This window comes from Microtus pennsylvanicus, chromosome 5 (genome assembly GCF_037038515.1).
Source record: "Microtus pennsylvanicus isolate mMicPen1 chromosome 5, mMicPen1.hap1, whole genome shotgun sequence".
Classification (NCBI taxonomy): Eukaryota; Metazoa; Chordata; class Mammalia; order Rodentia; family Cricetidae; genus Microtus; species Microtus pennsylvanicus.
In genome coordinates, this window is record NC_134583.1 from 6,019,472 (window position 1) to 6,038,996 (window position 19,525).

A 19,525-nucleotide genomic window follows, 5' to 3' on the forward strand; every position below is an offset into this window, starting at 1 on the left:
TAGGCGCTTTGTTTGCGAGCTGCCCAACCAGCACGGAGGCCTGATCTCTCGGCCCCAGGAGAACCAGCGTTGGGGTGAGTTTCTGGCCCGCGGCGCCAGCCGGGGACGGGGAGCTCGGCAGTTCCTTGGCCCCCTGTCCTTCTAGGGCTCTCTGCAGGGCCTCTATTCCCTGGGTACTGCCTCTTTCTTCCTGGCCCACCCAGCTTTCGTCCAGAGCCCCCCCCAATTCGGCCCCACCGCCCTCATTCGGTGCATGGCACCGCCCAGCCCAGCCTGTCTGGGCGCTAGGTCCCAGTCCTCGGGGCGCCCGGGTGGGCTCCAGTTCCTTTGTTTATGTGGCCTGCCTGCACCAAGCAGGGTAGGCACTTTGTTTGCGAGCTGCCCGACCAGCACGGAGGCCTGATCTCTCCCCGCTAGACGAGCCAGTGTTGGGCACGGAGACCTGATCCCTTGGTGCCAGGGAGCCAACATTGGGGAGGCCGCGTTGGGTAGGCAAGGAGACCTGATCCGGTAAAAGAAGATCCATAAGGGAGCATTTGGAAGAAGAGATGGGCAGACGCCAAGGCAAGAATTTGCCCAACAAACTGAAAAGCAACATGAAGCCACCAGAAACCAGCGACCTCACAACGGAAGGACATGAACACCTTAATCAAGAAGGAGAAAAGATTGACTTCATGAAAGTGATTGACGCCCTTAAACAGCATGTAAAAAACGCCCTTATAGAAATGGATGAGAAATATAACAGAAAGTTTGAAGAATTGAATAAATCAGTGAATGATACCCTAGAAAACCAAGGAAAAACAATCAAACAGATAATGGAAACAGTTCAAGACTTGAAAACTGAAATGGAGGCAAAGAAGAAAACACAAACAGAGGGCCGGCTGGACATGGAAAATCTAGGTAAATGAATAGAGACTACAGAAACAAGCATAACCAGCAGAATTCAAGAGATAGAAGAAAGACTCTCAGATTCTGAAGATACCATAGAGAAAATAAACACTATGATCAAAGAAAACAGCAAGTCCAACAAACTCTCATCACAAAACATTCAGGAAATATGGGACACAATAAAAAGACCAAACCTAAGAATAATAGGAGTGGAAGAAGGAGAAGAAGTGCAGCTCAATGGTCCAGAAAATATATTTAATAAAATTATAGAAGAAAACTTTCCCAACCTAAAGAAAGATATACCTATGAAGGTGCAAGACGCATACAGAACACCGAATAGGCTGGATCAAAAAAAAACATCCCCTCGCCATATAATTATCAAAACACAAAGCATACAGAATAAGGAAAAAATATTAAGAGCGGCAAAGGAAAAAGGCCAAATTACTTATAAAGGTAAACCTATCAGACTTACACCTGACTTTTCCATGGAAACCATGAAAGCCAGAAGGTCCTGGATAGATGTACTGCAGAAACTGAGAGACCATGGATGCAAGCCCAGATTACTATACCCAGCCAAACTTTCGTTCGCTATAAATGGAGAAAATAAAATTTTCCAGGATAAAAACAAATTCAAACAATATGCAGCCACAAATCCAGCCTTACAGAAAGTAATAGAAGGAAAATCAATAACCAAGGAGTCCAACAATGACCACAATAACTCAGACATCTAGAGACCCTTCATCAACACAAACCAAAGAAGGGAAACACACAAACTCTACGACTAAAAAAAAAATGACCGGAGTTAACAACCACTGGTCATTAATATCACTTAATGTCAATGGACTCAACTCACCTATAAAAAGGCACAGGCTAAGAGATTGGATAAGAAAACAGGATCCAACATTATGCTGTTTACAAGAAACACACCTCAACCACAAAGACAGGCACCTACTCAGAGTAAAGGGTTGGGAAAAGGCCTATCAAGCAAATGGACCTAAGAAACAAGCAGGTGTGGCCATACTAATCTCTAACAAAGTTGACTTCAAACTTAAATCAATCAGAAGAGATGGAGAGGGGCATTTTATATTCATAACAGGAACAGTTCATCAGGATGAAGTCTCAATCCTGAACATCTATGCCCCTAATATAAAAGCACCCACATACATAAAAGAAACATTGCTAAAATTCAAGGCAGCCATCAAACCGCACACACTAATAGCAGGAGACTTCAACACTCCTCTCTCACCAATGGACAGGTCAATCAGACAGAAACCTAACAGAGAAATAAGAGAATTAATGGAAGTAATGAAGCAAATGGACTTAACAGACATCTATAGAACATTCCACCCAAAGAGGAAAGAATACACCTTTTTCTCTGCAGCTCATGGAACCTTCTCGAAAATCGACCACATAGTTGGTAACAAAGCAAACATCCACAGTTACAAAAAAATATTAGTAACCACCTGTGTCTTATCAGATCACCATGGATTAAAGTTAGAATTCAACAACAATGCTACCCCCGGAAAGCCTACAAAGTCATGGAAACTGAACAGCCAACTACTGAACCATACCTGGATTAAGGAAGAAATAAAGAAAGAAATTAAAGTCTTCCTGGAATTCAATGAAAATAAAGAAACAACATACTCAAACTTATGGGACACTATAAAAGCAGTCCTAAGAGGAAAGTTCATAGCACTAAGTGCCCACTTAAAGAAAACAGAGAAAGCTCACATTGGAGACTTAACAGCCCACCTGAAAGCTCTAGAAAAAAACAGAAGCAGACTCTCCTAGGAGGAGTAGGAGACTGGAAATAATCAAACTGAGGGCTGAAATCAATAAAATAGAAACAGAGAACAATCCAAAGAATCAATGAAACAAAAAGCTGGTTCCTGGAGAAAATCAACAAGATTGGCAAACCCCTATCCAAACTAATCAAACGGCAGAGAGAGAATTTGCAAATTAATAAGATCAGAAATGAAAAGGGGGACATAACCACAGACACAGAGGAAATTCAGAGAATCATTAGATCTTACTACAAAAGCCTATATGCCACAAAACTGGAAAATGTAAAGGAAATGGATACTTTCTTAGATAAATATCATTTACCAAAGTTAAATCAGGACCAGGTGAACAATCTAAATAGACCTGTTAGTCGCGAAGAATTAGAAGAGGTTATCAAAAACCTCCCTACCAAAAAAAGCCCAGGACCAGATGGTTTCAATGCGGAATTCTACCAGAACTTCCAAGAAGACCTAATACCTATACTCCTTAATGTATTCCACAATTTAGAAACAGAAGAGGCACTGCCAAATTCCTTTTATGAAGCTACAGTTACTCTGATACCAAAACCGCACAAAGACTCAACCAGGAAAGAGAATTATAGACCAATCTCACTCATGAACATCGATGCAAAAATCCTCAACAAAATACTGGCAAACCGAATCCAAGAACACATTAGAAAAATTATCCATTATGATCAAGTAGGCTTCATCCCAGGGATGCAGGGTTGGTTCAACATACGCAAATCTATCAATGTAATCCACCATATAAATAAACTGAAAGAAAAAAACCATATGATCATTTCGTTAGATGCTGAAAAAGCATTTGACAAAATTCAACATCCCTTTATGATAAAGGTCTTGGAGAGATTAGGGATACAAGGGTCATACCTAAATATAATAAAAGCTATATACAGCAAGCCGACAGCTAACATCAAATTAAATGGAGAGAAACTCAAAGCCATCCCATTAAACTCAGGAACACGACAAGGCTGTCCACTCTCTCCATACCTCTTCAATATAGTGCTTGAAGTTCTAGCAATAGCAATAAGACAACATAAGGGGATCAAGGGGATTCGAATTGGAAAGGAAGAAGTTAAACTTTCGTTATTTGCAGATGATATGATAGTGTACATAAGCGACCCCCAAAACTCCACCAAAGAACTTTTACAGCTGATAAACAGCTTTAGTAATGTGGCAGGATACAAGATCAACTCCAAAAAATCAGTCGCACTATTATACACAAAGGATATGGAAGCAGAGAGGGAAATCAGAGAAGCTTCACCTTTCACGATGGCCACAAACAGCATAAAATATCTTGGGGTAACTCTAACCAAGGAAGTGAAAGATCTATTTGACAAGAACTTTAAGGCATTGAAGAAAGAAACTGAGGAGTATACCAGAAAATGGAAGAACCTCCCTTGCTCTTGGTTTGGGAGGATCAACATAGTAAAAATGGCAATTCTACCAAAGGCAATTTATAGATTCAATGCAATCCCCATTAAGGTCCCATCAAAATTCTTCACAGATCTTGAGAGGACAATAATCAACTTTATATGGAAAAACAAAAAACCCAGGATAGCCAAAACAATCCTATACAATAAAGGATTATCTGGAGGCATTACCATCCCTGACTTCAAACTCTATTACAGAGCTACAGAGATGAAAACAGTGTGGTACTGGTATAAAAACAGAGAAGTCGACCAATGGAATCGTATAGAAGACCCGAATTTTAACCCACAAACCTACGAACACCTCATTTTTGATAAAGGAGGCAAAAGTATACAATGGAAGAAAGAAAACATCTTCAACAAATGGTGCTGGCATAACTGGACATCAACCTGTAGAAGAATGAAAATAGACCCATATCTATCACCATGCACAAAACTCAAGTCCAAATGGATTAAAGACCTCACTATCAGTCAGAACACATTGAACCTGATAGAAGAGAAAGTGGGAAGTACCCTACATCAGATGGGCACAGGAGATCGCTTTCTATGTGTAACCCCAACAGCTCAGACATTAAGGGCAACATTGAATAAATGGGACCTACTAAAACTGAGAAGCTTCTGTAAAGCAAAGGACACTGTCACCAAGACAAAAAGGCAACCTACTGACTGGGAGAAGATCTTCACCAACCCCACAACAGACAAAGGTCTGATCTCCAAAATATATAGAGAACTCAAGAAACTAGACTTTAAAATGCTAATTAACCCAATTAAAAAATGGGGCACTGATCTGAACAGAGAATTCTCAGCAGAGGAAGTTCAAATGGCCAAAAGACACTTAAGGTCATGCTCAACCTCCTTAGCGATCAGGGAAATGCAAATCAAAACAACTTTGAGATACCATCTTACACCTGTCAGAATGGCTAAAATAAAAAACTCCAATGATAGCCTTTGCTGGAGAGGCTGTGGAGGACGGGGTCCCTCATCCATTGCTGGTGGGAATGCAATCTTGTGCAACCACTTTGGAAATCAGTGTTTCGGTTTCTCAGGAAATTTGGGATCAACCTACCCCTGGACCCAGCAATACCACTCCTGGGAATATACCCAAGAGATGCCCTATCATATGACAAGAACATTTGTTCAACTATGTTCATAGCCGCATTATTTGTAATAGCCAGAACCTGGAAACAACCTAGATGCCCTTCAATGGAAGAATGGATGAAGAAAGTGTGGAATATCTACACATTAGAGTACTACGCTGCGGTAAAAAACAATGACTTCTCGAATTTTGCATGCAAATGGATGGAAATAGAAAACACTATCCTGAGTGAGGTAACCCAGACCCAAAAAGATGAAAATGGGATGTACTCACTCATAATTGGTTTCTAGCCATAAATAAGGGACACGGAGTCTACAATTGGTAATCCTAAAGAAGCTAAGTAAGAAGGTGAACCAAAGGAAAAACATATAGCTATCCTCTTGGCTATGGGAAGTAGACAAAGCTGCCGGAGAGAAAATTGAGATCTTGCGGGTGGGGTGGGATGGGGGTAAGGGGAGATGGGGAGAGAAAAGGGAGAAGGGGAGGAAGGGGGGAACTTGGAGAAAAAGGAGGATTGGGATAAAGGAAGGTTGGATAGGGGAGCACGGAAGCACAATTCTTAGTTAAGGGAGCCACCTTTGGGTTGGCAAGAGATTTGAACCTAGAATGGCTCCCAGGTGCCCAAGCCGAGGTCCCCAGTTAATTCCTTGGGCAGCTGGGGATAGGCAATCTGAAATGACCCTATCTTATAGCAATACTGACGAATATCTTGCATATCATCATAGAACCTTCATCTGGTGATGGATGGAGATAGAGACCAGAGACCCACACTGGAGCACTGGACTGAGCTCCCAAGGTCCCAATGAGGAGCAGAAGGAGGGAGAATATGAGCAAAGAAGTCGGGACCACGAGGGGTGCACCCACCCACTGAGACAGCGGAGCTGATGTATTGGGAGCTCACCAAGGCCAGCTGGACTGTGACTGAAAAAGCATGGGATAAAACTGGACTCTCTGAACATGGCGAACAATGAGAGCTGATGAGACGCCAAGGACAATGGCAAGGAGTTTTGATCCTACGTAATGTGCTGGCTTTGTGGGAGCCTACCCAGTTTGGATGTTCACCTTCCTAGATATGGACGGAGGGGGGAGGACCTAGGACTTACCACAGGGCAGGGAACCCTGACAGCTCTTTGGACTGGAAAGGGAGGGGGAAAGGAGTGGGGGGAGGGGGAGAAGGGTGGGTGGAGGGGGAGAAGGGTGGGAGGAGGGGGAGGGAAATGGGAGGCTGGGAGGAGGTGGAAACGTTTTTTTTTTCTCATTTTCTCAATAAAAAAATATTTAAATATTTCACTCACATTTATCTTCATATAGTTAAGGTTTGATAATCATCTGAGGTTCCTCACAAAAAAGATGTTTAAAAAACAAAAAAAATAGTATGCAAAATGAGAAAAGATTGTTTAAAAGATCAAAACATTAAAAAGGTCATGTTTCTGATCTTAAAACCTGAAACAACTGCTCATATATGAACAGAAAGTTTATATCCCCAGATTGAGGGTAGAGAGAGCCTTATGTGTGGATTTTATTACTGCCACCTGGCCCTGCAAAACCTCACCTGAAAGGGACAGATGATAGGCAAACCAGACTCATAATGTTTAGGGGAATCTGGGGGACGCTGAACAGAAAGGATGGATATAGCCATGAAATAAACTCTTAATGTTTATACCAGGCATAGGATTTTTGTTCTGGTTCTCCTCCAAAGCAAACCTTCCTATTTCTGCCAGATTTCACACGTGTGAGTTTGCACGTTTGCCGCGTGGCACTGAATTGCCTGGGGAGCGGATATCTAGCGCCTATCATTTCCCTCTACTTTTTTGATCTTTTCAGGTGAAATCTTTCCCTCAGGCTCATTGACCTAAAATGAAGTGGTCCTTATGTAACTGCTCCAAGGACTGTTTTACATACAAAGTGAACGCTGAGCTTATCATATTGAGGCCAAGTCACAGGCCTTGCTCTGTGCTCTACAACTGCTGTGCTCCTGAACACTCAGTCCAAGCACCTGGATTGTAGAGGCACGTGGCACTAATTAGAGGCAATTCCCCATTCTATCACTTCTGTTGCTCTATTCCACCTCCCTTCTGCCTGAAATCACAGAATCCTGGAGTCATAGCTTAGGTAGCAATGTCAGCACAGTCATCATCTTGCAAGCTCTGTCTTCAGAAGGGAACGTCTGAGAAAACGTCGCCACGCTTCGGTGACCAAATGAGTTTGTTAAAATTTATTTTATTGTCAGAATGTCAGAATTTTTATAATGTGGAAACACATAAAGTGGGGGAAAGGCAGGTATACAGAAGAAGAGAGAGTATGGGATAAGGGAAGGTGTCCACGGCAGAGACAGCACCTCATAGGACTGACCCTCTGGCCTGTACATGTCCTCTCTGGTTCACAGACATTAGTCACATGCCTTTGAGAATACCCAGAGACTCCTGCTTCACTTCCTACATACAGAAATAGCATCGCTGTAATTACAATAGCCTATCACTTTAATAAATAGCAATTCTTGATGATGGGATTGGAAAGTTACTGGAGTTAGAGAAAACACATCTTGTCTTCTGGTTCTGCATTGCAGCAGCCAACATGAAGATTCTCCTCCATACAGCTCAGATTCCCACTTTTCTTCCCAGTGATGCACAAGCCTCCTGGAGCTTGTGCTGTTCCCCCAGCTGAGCTTGCTTTTGTTTCCAGAATACTCTAAAACTCAATTTACATATAATATACTCTCTTAAAATCTAATGTATTCATCGGTCACCCATTCACCTCATTCTACAGGAACACAGGTAGTGCCATACTGATGATTGTATGACATAGTAGGTTCATCATTTTTAATTGAGCTTTTTAAATCTTTTACTAATGGTGGACATTATTTGATGTCTTTTCTTATATCTAATAATAAAAATGTAAATACTGAGAGACATGAGTTTGCAATTTTATATTTAAAAGCAAAAAAGAGCTTTACTAAGTCTTCATTTAAAGATCTAGACATAGGTACTGGAGAGATGGCTCGTCAGTCAAGAATACTCAGTATTCTTGCCAAGGACCTGGGTTTGATTCCTAGCACACAAAGGGTAGCTTGAACCCATTTGCTATTCCAGTTCTAGTAGATTCAATCCCTTCTTATATCGACAGACACCATGCATGCATGTAGTACAATTTAGACATAACTACTATATTGCAGAGAATGATTAGTAATTCGTATTGGAAAAGTACATACCTTATACATGTATATTACAAGAAATTATGTATTCTTAGAGAGAGTTGCATTGATTTTTTCATAAGTCCAGTTTGAGTGATAAGGGGCAAAATAAAATCAATGACTATTACTATTACATTCTTGTGGGCAAGCAGGATGACCAGTACCAATTCCTGCTACAGTACACCAAACCATTCTGGTTGCTGGCCATCAAGCCTGCTTTTTTCCTCTGCAGGACTTCCCTTGCTTCCTTCATTAATAACCACTGTTGCTTTTAGTTGTTGGTAGGTAGATGGGCAAACAATTCATGTCCTGCCTAGAAGCACATATACACATCTATCCAAAATACACCACAAAAGACCTAATGATCTTGGAATTCATAATCATGTGAAAATGATTTCAAAGCAAACATGTTTACTTTTTCTCTTACTCAGTCTTTGACTTGCTGTCTGATATTGCTTTTCTAGCTCCTCTGGTTGTCTCCACCGGCTTTGTGTCCCTTAACCATTTTATTTCTCACTGTCTCTCTGCCTCCCTCTGTCTCATTTGACTCATAAACTTTCTGTGCATTCTGTCTCCCTCCTTTCATTTTTCCTTCTTTCTGTATTTTTTATTAATCCCTCCTTGCTTCAAACTGTTATTTGTTGTGTCTATTGTGACCTTTCTGGCCACTGTCTTTCAGTAATTTTCTCTCCTTTATCTCTCCTGTGTCAATTCTCTGAGCCGAGTACTTAGTTCCTGACATGGTTAGTCAACAGTGCCCATAACCTTAGGAATAGGGTTGCAATATACAAATTAGGGGAAGTTATAGGTCACAAATGAACAAGTCCTTTCCTTTAGCCTAGCTCTTGTTATTCTTATCTTAGCATAAACCTATTATAACTTGCTATAGTGATGTTACTGAAGGTGGGAAGGCATATCAGAACCTTCATCTGCAGAAGACTGCCTGTGTTTAAACTACTGAAAACATTTTGCCCACTCTGATTGCTGCATTAGCCCATTATTTGTGATTTCTTCTCAAAACTCTACTCCTCACATCATGGAGGCTACCATACTTGTTTGAAGGTCTCCTAGGTGAAAATATTTTCAAAGGAAAATGATACCATTTACATTTGAGTTCAATCGAATATTTCTCCCACAGTATACGGGTGAAAGATCCATTTGTCTAACAAATGTTTCTTTCAAGTTGGGAGTGACGAACTAACAATTCACTGTGTTATTCACCATTATTCACTTGAAGTGAATGAACAGAACATGCGGTTCTGTTAGTGGTGTCCTTGGTAAAGTAGGAGAGATGACTTTACAGCTTGTCCTTGGTGGAAATCTTAATATTCTTTGTGATGAAATGTGAAGTAGGCATGAAGCACTTTGACTATAAACTGAAGGAGGCTGTTGTCATGTGTCAAAAAAAAAAACTTGTGTGATTGAATTGCAATCTGAAAAGAAGACTTTGTCACAGTTAAGTTTTAATATAAAATAAGACTAGTATTCATGTAAAAGTTTTGGAATCTTAACCTTTGAAGATACAGAACGAAGGAAAGTAAGTTTTTTCCAATTTTTATTAGTTATTTAGATTAATATTTAAATATACACCAGAATCATGAAAGTCTTTGGGGTTCTATTATATCCTTGATGTTATATTTAAAAGAAACACTTTTCTGATGATATTTGGTGATGTTATTGGCATTTGGGTAGTTCATATTTAATATTTTTGAGACTGCACATTGTTGTCATATGGCAATATCATCCAGATGGCTAGTGTTTGATGACCAAGTTTGCATTTATACAAGATTCAATAACAAGACCAGGGGAATTTAACAGAGCAGTCTACAAGTTGTTCATTGTGGTTTGATGCTTAAAAATGCAATTAAACTTTTAGAAACAACTAATTCTGGAAGGTCATTATACAATTAAACTAAATACAACAACAAAAAACACATGGAGAAGTCTCTGTCTTTGACATGTCTGTATCAACTTGGATTTTTCTTCATATGCTTCCACCAAAGAAGCACACACATACCACATAGACTGAATGCATATGAAAGCAGATGTCTTCTAGTAGGTATGACTTTAGCAGAATTCACAAAACAGTGTAGAGCAGTGCCAAACTCTTCACCAGATTTTCTGTTTTGAAAAATGCTTGTTTTACCATCCATAAAATATATCAGTAATAGATTTTTCCATACTGCGAATTTGTGGCTTTTTTTGTTTTCTATAACAAAGTACATTGATTTTTAAGTATTATCACCAAGAAATTTAACATTACTCTCATAACAGATATAAATGTTATGAGTTTGTAAGTATATAAACATTCAAATATTTTAAATCATATGTTTGAAATTTAGATTACACATGTGTTTCTAAACTTTTCCCATGTTTGGAAAGTTTAAGAGTATTAAGTTTGAAAATATTCCTGTCATGGCTATTTTAGAATTACTTAATGTTTAAATAATAACTTATTGATACATAATGAAATATCTTAAGTTTCTAATTCTGCATTCCATACACAGTAAAAGGCATTACTACAAGATATATATATATATATATATATATATATATATATATATATATATATATATATTGATGGTCTTTACTCCCATAATTCTGAAGAGTTATGGAACACACTTTCCAAGAGTTTGAGAGCTGATGTCATCCACCTTCCTGTGTCTCCACACCCAGGTTCATTACTTGAGGATCATAAAAAGATTTAGTAGTCTCAAACCACACTCAGATCCTGTAGTTGCTAACTCCTATACAGTGACTCACTTTGTCAAGTGTCATCTTTATGACTAACTATAAATTACTTCATGGGGATACTGGACAAAGTTGTTATATTAGTATATTCTGGGTGTTTATTCCTTTCCAGCCACTGGCATACATATGTGTTTTTACCTACATTTTTATTTTCTTCTTCAAAGAAGGTGAATTTGACCCAACTATCTGCAGTTTATTATGGCATAGCAAACTAGGCCAAAGCTCAGTGACCTGAACCTCAACTCCCTTGTTTCTCATTTTGTAGTGAGCACATTGGGCTCAACTCTTCAGTACATCTGCTAATCTCTCCTTTGGGGTTATGCAGTTGTGTTCCCCTGACAGTTCAGCTGGGTCTGAGTGGTCTAAAAAGGCTAACACCCATCTGTTCCTACCAGGTGTGTAGAATGTCACTGCACCTTAGAGCAGTTTCTTCATTTAAAAAAGTCTCTTAAATTTACTTCTTTATTATTTAAATAAAATATTGCAAATAAAATAATATCATACTCCAAAATTAATAAGACCCACAGTCTATACACCTCAACAAATTTTTATAAATTTAGAATGGCCATCCTGAAGTTGTAGTGTTTCACATGGGATTTTGCTTTGACCATTTAATATAATTTCAAGTTCTTGTACACCCCCAGACTGAAACTCCATGGCAAAATTAAAGCTGGGGAAACAATTTATCATTATGTCCTCTTTCCAAACTCCCATTCTAAGACCTTTATTCTACTGAAAAGAGTTATGAGAGAGGAAGCATGGAAGAATGAAAAGCTTTCTGCTCCCTAGAGGCTGTATTATTCTATTATTCTCCCTTCACTGGCAAACGGCCTGTGAAGCAGATCTTTAAGACGGAGAAACTGTGTGCATGTGCATGTATTCTTATGTTGTGTTTTCTGGCCTTAAAGATGTAGTCATGTAGTAGTTATATTAAGAATTTGTTCATTTATTTTTCGTTACCACAAAACCTCTTCCAAAGTATAGAAAACAAGAATTATTCTCCTTACATTTTAATCAATTATTATATTTTTAGATATATTTTTTTTTTATTTTTGCATTGAGACACATCAACATGGCAGGGTTTTTTTTTTTTTTTTTTTTTGATTTTCGCGACAGGGTTTCTCCATAGCTTTTGGTTCCTGTCCTGGAACTAGCTCTTGTAGACCAGGCTGGCCTCGAACTCCCAGAGATCCGCCTGACTCTGCCTCCCAAGTGCTGGGATAAAAGGCGAACGTGGCAGGGTTTTTTTTTGTAGTATTTCCATAAATACTGAGTCTTGGCTGAAACTTTCTCACAACTTCCTGTCTTCCATCTCCCTGCTCCCTTTTCCTGTTTATGTTCTTTAGTTCCCAGCATTCCCCATTGTACATTCATAGTAGGAGTGTTTCTCTAATCCTCATTCTTCACACTCCCTTAAAACTTTGCTTATTACTCACCTCATGGGACACTTCTAGTATTGTGTCCCCTACACATACATCTTTGTGGTCTAACATTAAAGTTATGGCTATATTGATTCCTGGATAAATGTCATGAATGATTGTAACCATATTATAAATTGAGTATCCTGACATCAGTAGATTTGTTTCATATGTGGAGAAACTAAGAGCAATAATAACAAATAGCTGGAAAGAGATAAGGTTGCGAATAGAACGCTGATTTTGCTCTTCAGACACATGCCCTCATTTACGAAAATATTGAGATAAACACCAATTCTGTTATTTGAAACCCAAAAGTAAGGTCCAGTGGGTCTTTGGCTTCAGTCTGTTTTCCTTCCCACATTGTGACCCTCCCTGTCCCCTGCTATTCTCACAATTCTCTGAGGTGTATTTAAGAAGAGAATGTTGGAGTAGAATGAATGTTCTACAGCCTTGAAAAATACATCACAGATTATTAAAAACGATAGCAGAATCTTCCAGAGCATGAAGCAGCTTGACACCCGGAAGGAAGAGAGAAAAGAACATCCCTCCACAGGAATCAGAAACTAAATAGCTCATCTTGCATTTGAGAGGCTCCACACTTACCATATGACATGCAATTTAACTTTAATTTCAGTCCTCTACCCATTAAATGGGCCTGATGTACTCTACATTCTCAAACTTCATTAATAATGAATGGAATAATATATAAAAAGTGAACACACATTGCAAGGATGGAAAAAAAAGGTTCACTCATATATTAATGAACTAATTATAAATATCCATCTGTTTCATTGGGTCTCCTGGAGATTATAACAATAAAATTAATGAAGAAGTATATAAAAAGTATCAGATTCTTCCTTTGCCCTAGCCTAGCCTTCCTGCCCTCAAACTCAAGATTGAGAACAGATACTTTAAAGGGAAGAATGCAATGAGACATGCTATTTTACTGAATATTAATATAAGTATATATTAATATAATATATATTATATATTAATATAAAGCATGGGCTTTAGTGCAGCCAGAAAACTGAAAAGGAAACCATGCTTCTGAGAGTATAGAGCAATGGCAGAATGGGGAAGCCCTTCTCCTGTGTGGACTGAGAATGACTGAGACACGGAGACTTGAAAGAGGGACCCTTCAGAGCTCTGGTACCTACTTATTGGAGATGATATCATGCAGCCAGTCACGGCCTCACCCCAAGAGTTGGGCCCCCGGGAAAAACCAGGATGGGTCACAAAGACCTACAGGATATTTTTGATAGAGCAAGTTCTGACGGGCTTTTAAAAAGTCTGTATGCAAGCAGAGTTGAGCTCTGCGGGTGAAGTGTGGTTGTAAAGGAAATGCAGACCTCGACAAGCAGCCGGAGATCAGCCCAATCCCCTTCTGCTGCCACTTAGTCTCTCTTTTATGCTCCCTAATATGGAACTTAAGAGGATGCCAGCTGGCAAAGGAGAAGCGAGGTGTGCAGAATCTCAATGCCACAGTCTCAGAGCAGGATATGGAGTTCGGTACCGAAGCTGAAGACAGCTTAAAAAACATGAGATCTTGAGAGGCATTTACTGAAAGGGAAATTCAACCGGCCTTGTTTTTTTCAAATTCCATAAACAAGTTTAGTCTGTCAAGTACATTTGATATGTCAATATTATTTAATAGATCTTGTGGGCTATGTTTTTATATTTAACTTTAGTTAAATATCTAATAAATATCTAGTAAATTAGAACTTTTCATCTTGTTTTGTTTCTTCTGCAGAAATAGAAATCCATGAAGGCACAAACATAGTGTTCAGTATTTCACTGCTGTGATTTGCACAATCAGGACTTTATTAATTATTTATCAGTTTCTGTGTTAGTAAAACTAAATTAGCAATTAAAAGTTATAGCCCTTAGTTGATGAATAACAATGATTTTGCTGACTTTCATATGATGACTCTGTTATTTTGAACACTAATTTTGGTTATGTTTGGATATGTTTGTATATCTGAGTTTGTTTGTATGTGCAGCAGGGCAAAAGAAGGAAGGGGGAGGAGACAAAGAGACATACAAACAGAAAAAGTTGGGTTGATATTGACAGAGTCTGAAAATAAAAACTGACAAATTGGGCAACAATGAATAATTCCTGATAAATTTACATATAGTATCTCTGCATGGAAACAAAAATGTTTACCCATAGGATAATTTATTTCTCATAATAAATATTCTCAAATAAAAGCTGACTGACAAAATAGGTGAAAGTGCTAGAATGTGTGTTAAAGGTGATTTTGTGTCTTTGTTTTCCTTTAGTGAGACTTGAGGTTTGGCTTTGCTTTCTTTTCTTTTTTCACACAACATATCCTGTTTAAGGTTTCTGCTGCATCTACTCCTCTTAGTACCTCCCTACCTCTCTGCCAATCCAGATCCACCCTTTATGTCGTTCATTAGAAAACAAACAGCTCCTATGGAATAAGAATAAAAATAAAATATATTAAAATAGAACATCATAAGAAGGTAAAACAAAAATAACATATCAGAAATGGATAAAACAAGCAATTAAAAGAAAAAGAGCCCAAGAGAAGGAGTAAGAAACAGATACACACTCTAGCACACACAGGAATCTCATAAAAATGCTGGACTAGAAGCCAAAAATATAAACAATGAACCTTTCAGGCAAATATATGTATAATATATATCATATTTACATATTATATATATATATATATATATACATTTTGCAAAAGATACAATTAAAAAGATCAACAAAACAGAAGATCCTTCACATGACATGAACAGACAAGGGCCCTCCAAAGATGCAGGTGAGTTCACTTTCAGTTGGCTAGCTCTTGCTGTGCAAACAGCCTATCCTTAAGAGTAGTTTGTTCCCCACTCAGATTCCCTTTTGCAAGTGGTTATCATTTGGAGATGACTTCTGGGTTAGAGTTAGGGCCATGCGTCCACTTCTCCATTTGACTCTAGGACCCAGCTGGTCCAAAGCCCTGCAGGCTTTGTGAAAGCTGCTAGTTCATATGTGCAAGAGTCGTGTTCATTGGTAGATCCTTGTTTTCTTGATATCCTCTATCCACTCTTTCTCCTATACTTTTTCCACCTCTTTTTTCATGGAGTCCCTTAAGCCAGACGGGAGGGATTTGACTGAGGCATCCCCTTTAGAGATGAGTGTTCCAATATCTCTCTGTAACCTATGACTGCTGATCTCTGTGGGGTTTTGTTTCCCATCTGCTGCAGGAGTAGTTTCTCTAATGACGGCCAAGCAGGCGCTGATCCATGATTTTAGTAGAATATTATTGGGAAGTCATTTTGTTGCTACTTTTTTTCTTGCTTGCCTTAATTTTTAAAACAGTAGTAATTGTTTTTACCCTAGGTCTCTGAGCTATCTAGTCTCAGGATATTGGTCAACCAAACAGTATTGGGTATGGGTTCCATCTCATGGAGGGGCCTTCAGGAAAATCAGATATTGGTTGCTTATTCCCACAAGTTTTTGACATCGGTGTACTAACATATCTTTCAGACAGGAAACTATTATAGATCAAAGTGTTTATGGCTGGGTCGGTGTTTATGTTTTATCTTTGATACTTTACATAGTACCTTCTGTACCAAAGATGCTAGTGCATAGAAATGAAGGCTTTAAGTAGGTCCCATCTTGATTTCTCTAGTTGCGTAGGAGTTGTCTTTAGCAATGGGGACTTAGTGACAGTTTGGAGAGCAACCTATAGTCTTGGTAATATCCTGGTTGCTTGGGGGTTTCTATAGGACCCATAGGAACCACTTGGCCCAAAAAGTAATTAGATGTAACCCCATCAATGTACTGGAAGCTTTCTTTGTTGACAAAAGAAAGAGTTGGGAATCTGTCTCTTCCACTATTTTAGTTCAGTTAGATGGCCTTCATATATGTGTAAAATTGGGTAGAGAGTAAGGAGAGTCCACAACAGGGGTTCTATTGCAGAGCTGAGGGTCAGAGTGGCGAGTTGGGTATGGAGGAGAGGAGGCACAGTGAAGATCTGAAGCTTGCTGCCTGTTTTGCTAGCCTAATTGCTTCTCTGGCTCGGCTGATGGGTTCCCAAAAAAAGCCTGCTGGAATTGGGGGCTGAGATAAAAGAAGTGGGGAGGGAATTTGGAGGCGACCTTTGTATGATTCCTGGAGACGGGGTAGGAGAGACACTGCAGCAGGTGGTCTGTTAGAGAGCTCGGAGGAAAAAACTTAGAGATTGGATTTGGAGGAATGAAAGCAGGGGTGAAATCAACAGTTAGCCTACCTGCTTCTCTGATCGAAGTTTTAGGTGTTTTCAATTTGTCTTTTAGAAGGCCATCTCCAGATCTTTTGAAATAAGAAATGGTAGGATCTGAAAAAGCTGCTTATTGGTAGGGACCTTGTCTGTCAGGCCTAAAACTTGGGTGAATTCTCTAACGTGGGGAGGAGGAAAAGAAGATGATGACACATTTAAGCTACATGTGTTATTCTAACAGTAGCTATAAAGCATAATTTGATCTCTCTAATACTTTATTAGCTATATGTTATTCCTGGTATATAGAAAATTTTGTTTCAAACTAAATTTTAAAATAAAATCCTTTGATGTGAAAATTACCTTACATTCTAAGCATTTTACTAGTGGTTATAAAATAATACATATTGGTTCACAAAAACAAATATGATGACATTATTTATGAGGAAATGTAAGCAATAGTGTCATTGGGGATCAGGACATTAGTTTGACTCATGAAATTACAGTCTGGAAATACACATGGAATTTTTTTTGGAGTTTAATCAAAAACAGCCAGAAATCTTGAACAAAGTACGTTTTTTTTTTTTCTCTCCCTTGTTACCATTTTCTTTTTTCATTTTAGGATATCTACTGAGGATGGTTTCAAGATGTAGAATGCTTGTATGCAAAGTACCCCGAATGAAGCTGAAGAACCTGTGTTGACAGTACTTCGTGTTGTGGTAAGAACAAACGATTTTAATATGTTGGCCCTTGGAAAATAGAATGGAGAGCACACAGTGTGTGCATGTCTCTGTGTGTAATATTTGTGGCAGCTTTATCATTAGGAGTTAATAATGAAATAACATGGTGACTAATACTAAGTGGATAAATTTAAGATTTTTTTTATTCTGTTAATTACCTCGCAAGTATCCTCAAATTGACTAGGGCGTGTCAGAGAACTCACTTCATGATACGTTTCAGCTGTGTGTGTATTATCTGTGTTAGCTGCTGTTGACACAGCCATTCTCAAAGGTAAGTTTTATCAGATCCAGAGCAAACGGAAACCCTGTCTACAATCTTGCTAATAGTTGATGGCAGGAGTGACCCTGGGATGGGTGAAAAGGCAAAACTTATATTTAAGGTAAAACCCTGAAGTTAGTTAATTAGTTAGTTAGTTAGATAGTTAGTTAGTTTATATATTTATTTATTGATTTATGTATGTATGTATTGTATGCATTTATTGTTTTGGGTTTTTGTTTTTTTGATGCAAAATTTCTCTGTGTAGCTTTGGAGCTTGTCCTGGAATTCACTTTGTAGACCAGACTAGCCTGGAATTCAAAGAGATATACCTGCCTCTGCCTCCTGAGTTCTGGGATTAAAGAAGTATGCCACCACCACCTGGCTAAGACCCAAGAGTTTAAATGAGTAACTCAGAAAAGTGCCATATTTTGGTCATCTCAATGGAATATATATGATTTTCATTTATTTGTGTATCACTATTCTTGAAGAAGTATTTCTGCAAGTCATCAACCAGTCTCAAAGATACATACATCAGAACATTTGGTGGTGTAAAAACAAGTGATATTGGAAAAGTATATGGGGTATTTTTCTTATTCATCTTTGCTTTATAGTAAAAAATTGGTAGGTTTTCTCTACACAAATGACCATTTGTGACCAAGGATAAGGTTTACTGGAACTAGTTCTAACCCAGCCTGTATGCATAACTGGCTTCCAGCCTTAAAAAGGTAACTTAAAATGTGCCAATTTCCTTTGCTCATGTACATCATGAGGTACTGAGAAGACTCCACTGAAGTAAAAGATAGTATATGCAAAGCACCTGCCATTCTCTCAATACACTACCAATCCTCAAGCTAGGGAATCCTATCAATGTCATTATGATGTAAACATTACAAAAATATAGTCAGGACTTCATTGTCTTTCTACCACTGAAGATCTATGATTAAAGAAATACAAAACAAGAATTGGTGAATTAATATTCAACATTATGCAAACTTAGTCTACAATATGTCTTACTTACCTGGATAGGCAATTTTAGATTGAAGATTGAATCACTTGAAGTATCAGTATATTTTGACAACATTAATCTGTAAACAAAAGAGCACAGATTTCTTTGTTCTTCATACTCAGCAGTAATGTTGGATTTACTTGGTCTGTCTTTCTTACCTGAAATATTTTCAGATGAATTCATCTATACTAGTGATTGTTAACTAGATGGCCGCTGTGTCTCTGTGTGTTATTCAACCATTATCCCTTGGGAATCTATTGAGAATCTTCTTGGAGACAGTCATGCTTTCCGAATTTGACAACATTTCTAGTAATAATCAGCACTAATTTTGTGGAAATATACATCAGGCTTACACCCATAGGTTACATTTTTCCATTCTACGTTATTCATAGTATGTGGGGTGAACTCGTTCAATGAGCAATCCAGAGGAAAAGTTTACAATCATGCCCAAGTTCCAATGTGTTTTCACCTTTTCTGAGGATGAAGTAAGCCTTACAAAATCAATGAATGCAATGTAGATACTAAGATAGCAACTCCAATATTAATAGAGAATGTCTTACTTCAGAGGATAATGGGAAGGGAAGTTGGGGCTTTACTAAAGCTGTTTTTACTTGTATTCATTCTGAGAATACTCATAAAACTATCTATGCGCTTCAGATACTGTATTACATTTCAATTCATGACTATTGAATTTGCACAGAAGTTCCTAAATAAAGATTTCTACATCCCTACAGTAT

At 38.5% G+C, this 19,525-nt stretch overlaps 1 protein-coding gene across 9 annotated transcripts in view; it reads left to right on the forward strand.

Annotated features, from left to right (window-relative positions):
• Lingo2 (leucine rich repeat and Ig domain containing 2) overlaps nucleotides 1-19,525 on the forward strand; it is a 1,060,547-nt gene that overhangs the window by 181,290 nt on the left and 859,732 nt on the right. For all 9 annotated transcript variants that reach the window (XR_012910565.1, XM_075971228.1, XM_075971227.1 and 6 more), the window contains exon 2: nucleotides 17,406-17,502. The gene's annotated coding sequence lies outside the window, so the exon portion shown is untranslated. The remainder of the gene's footprint in view (nucleotides 1-17,405; nucleotides 17,503-19,525) is intronic.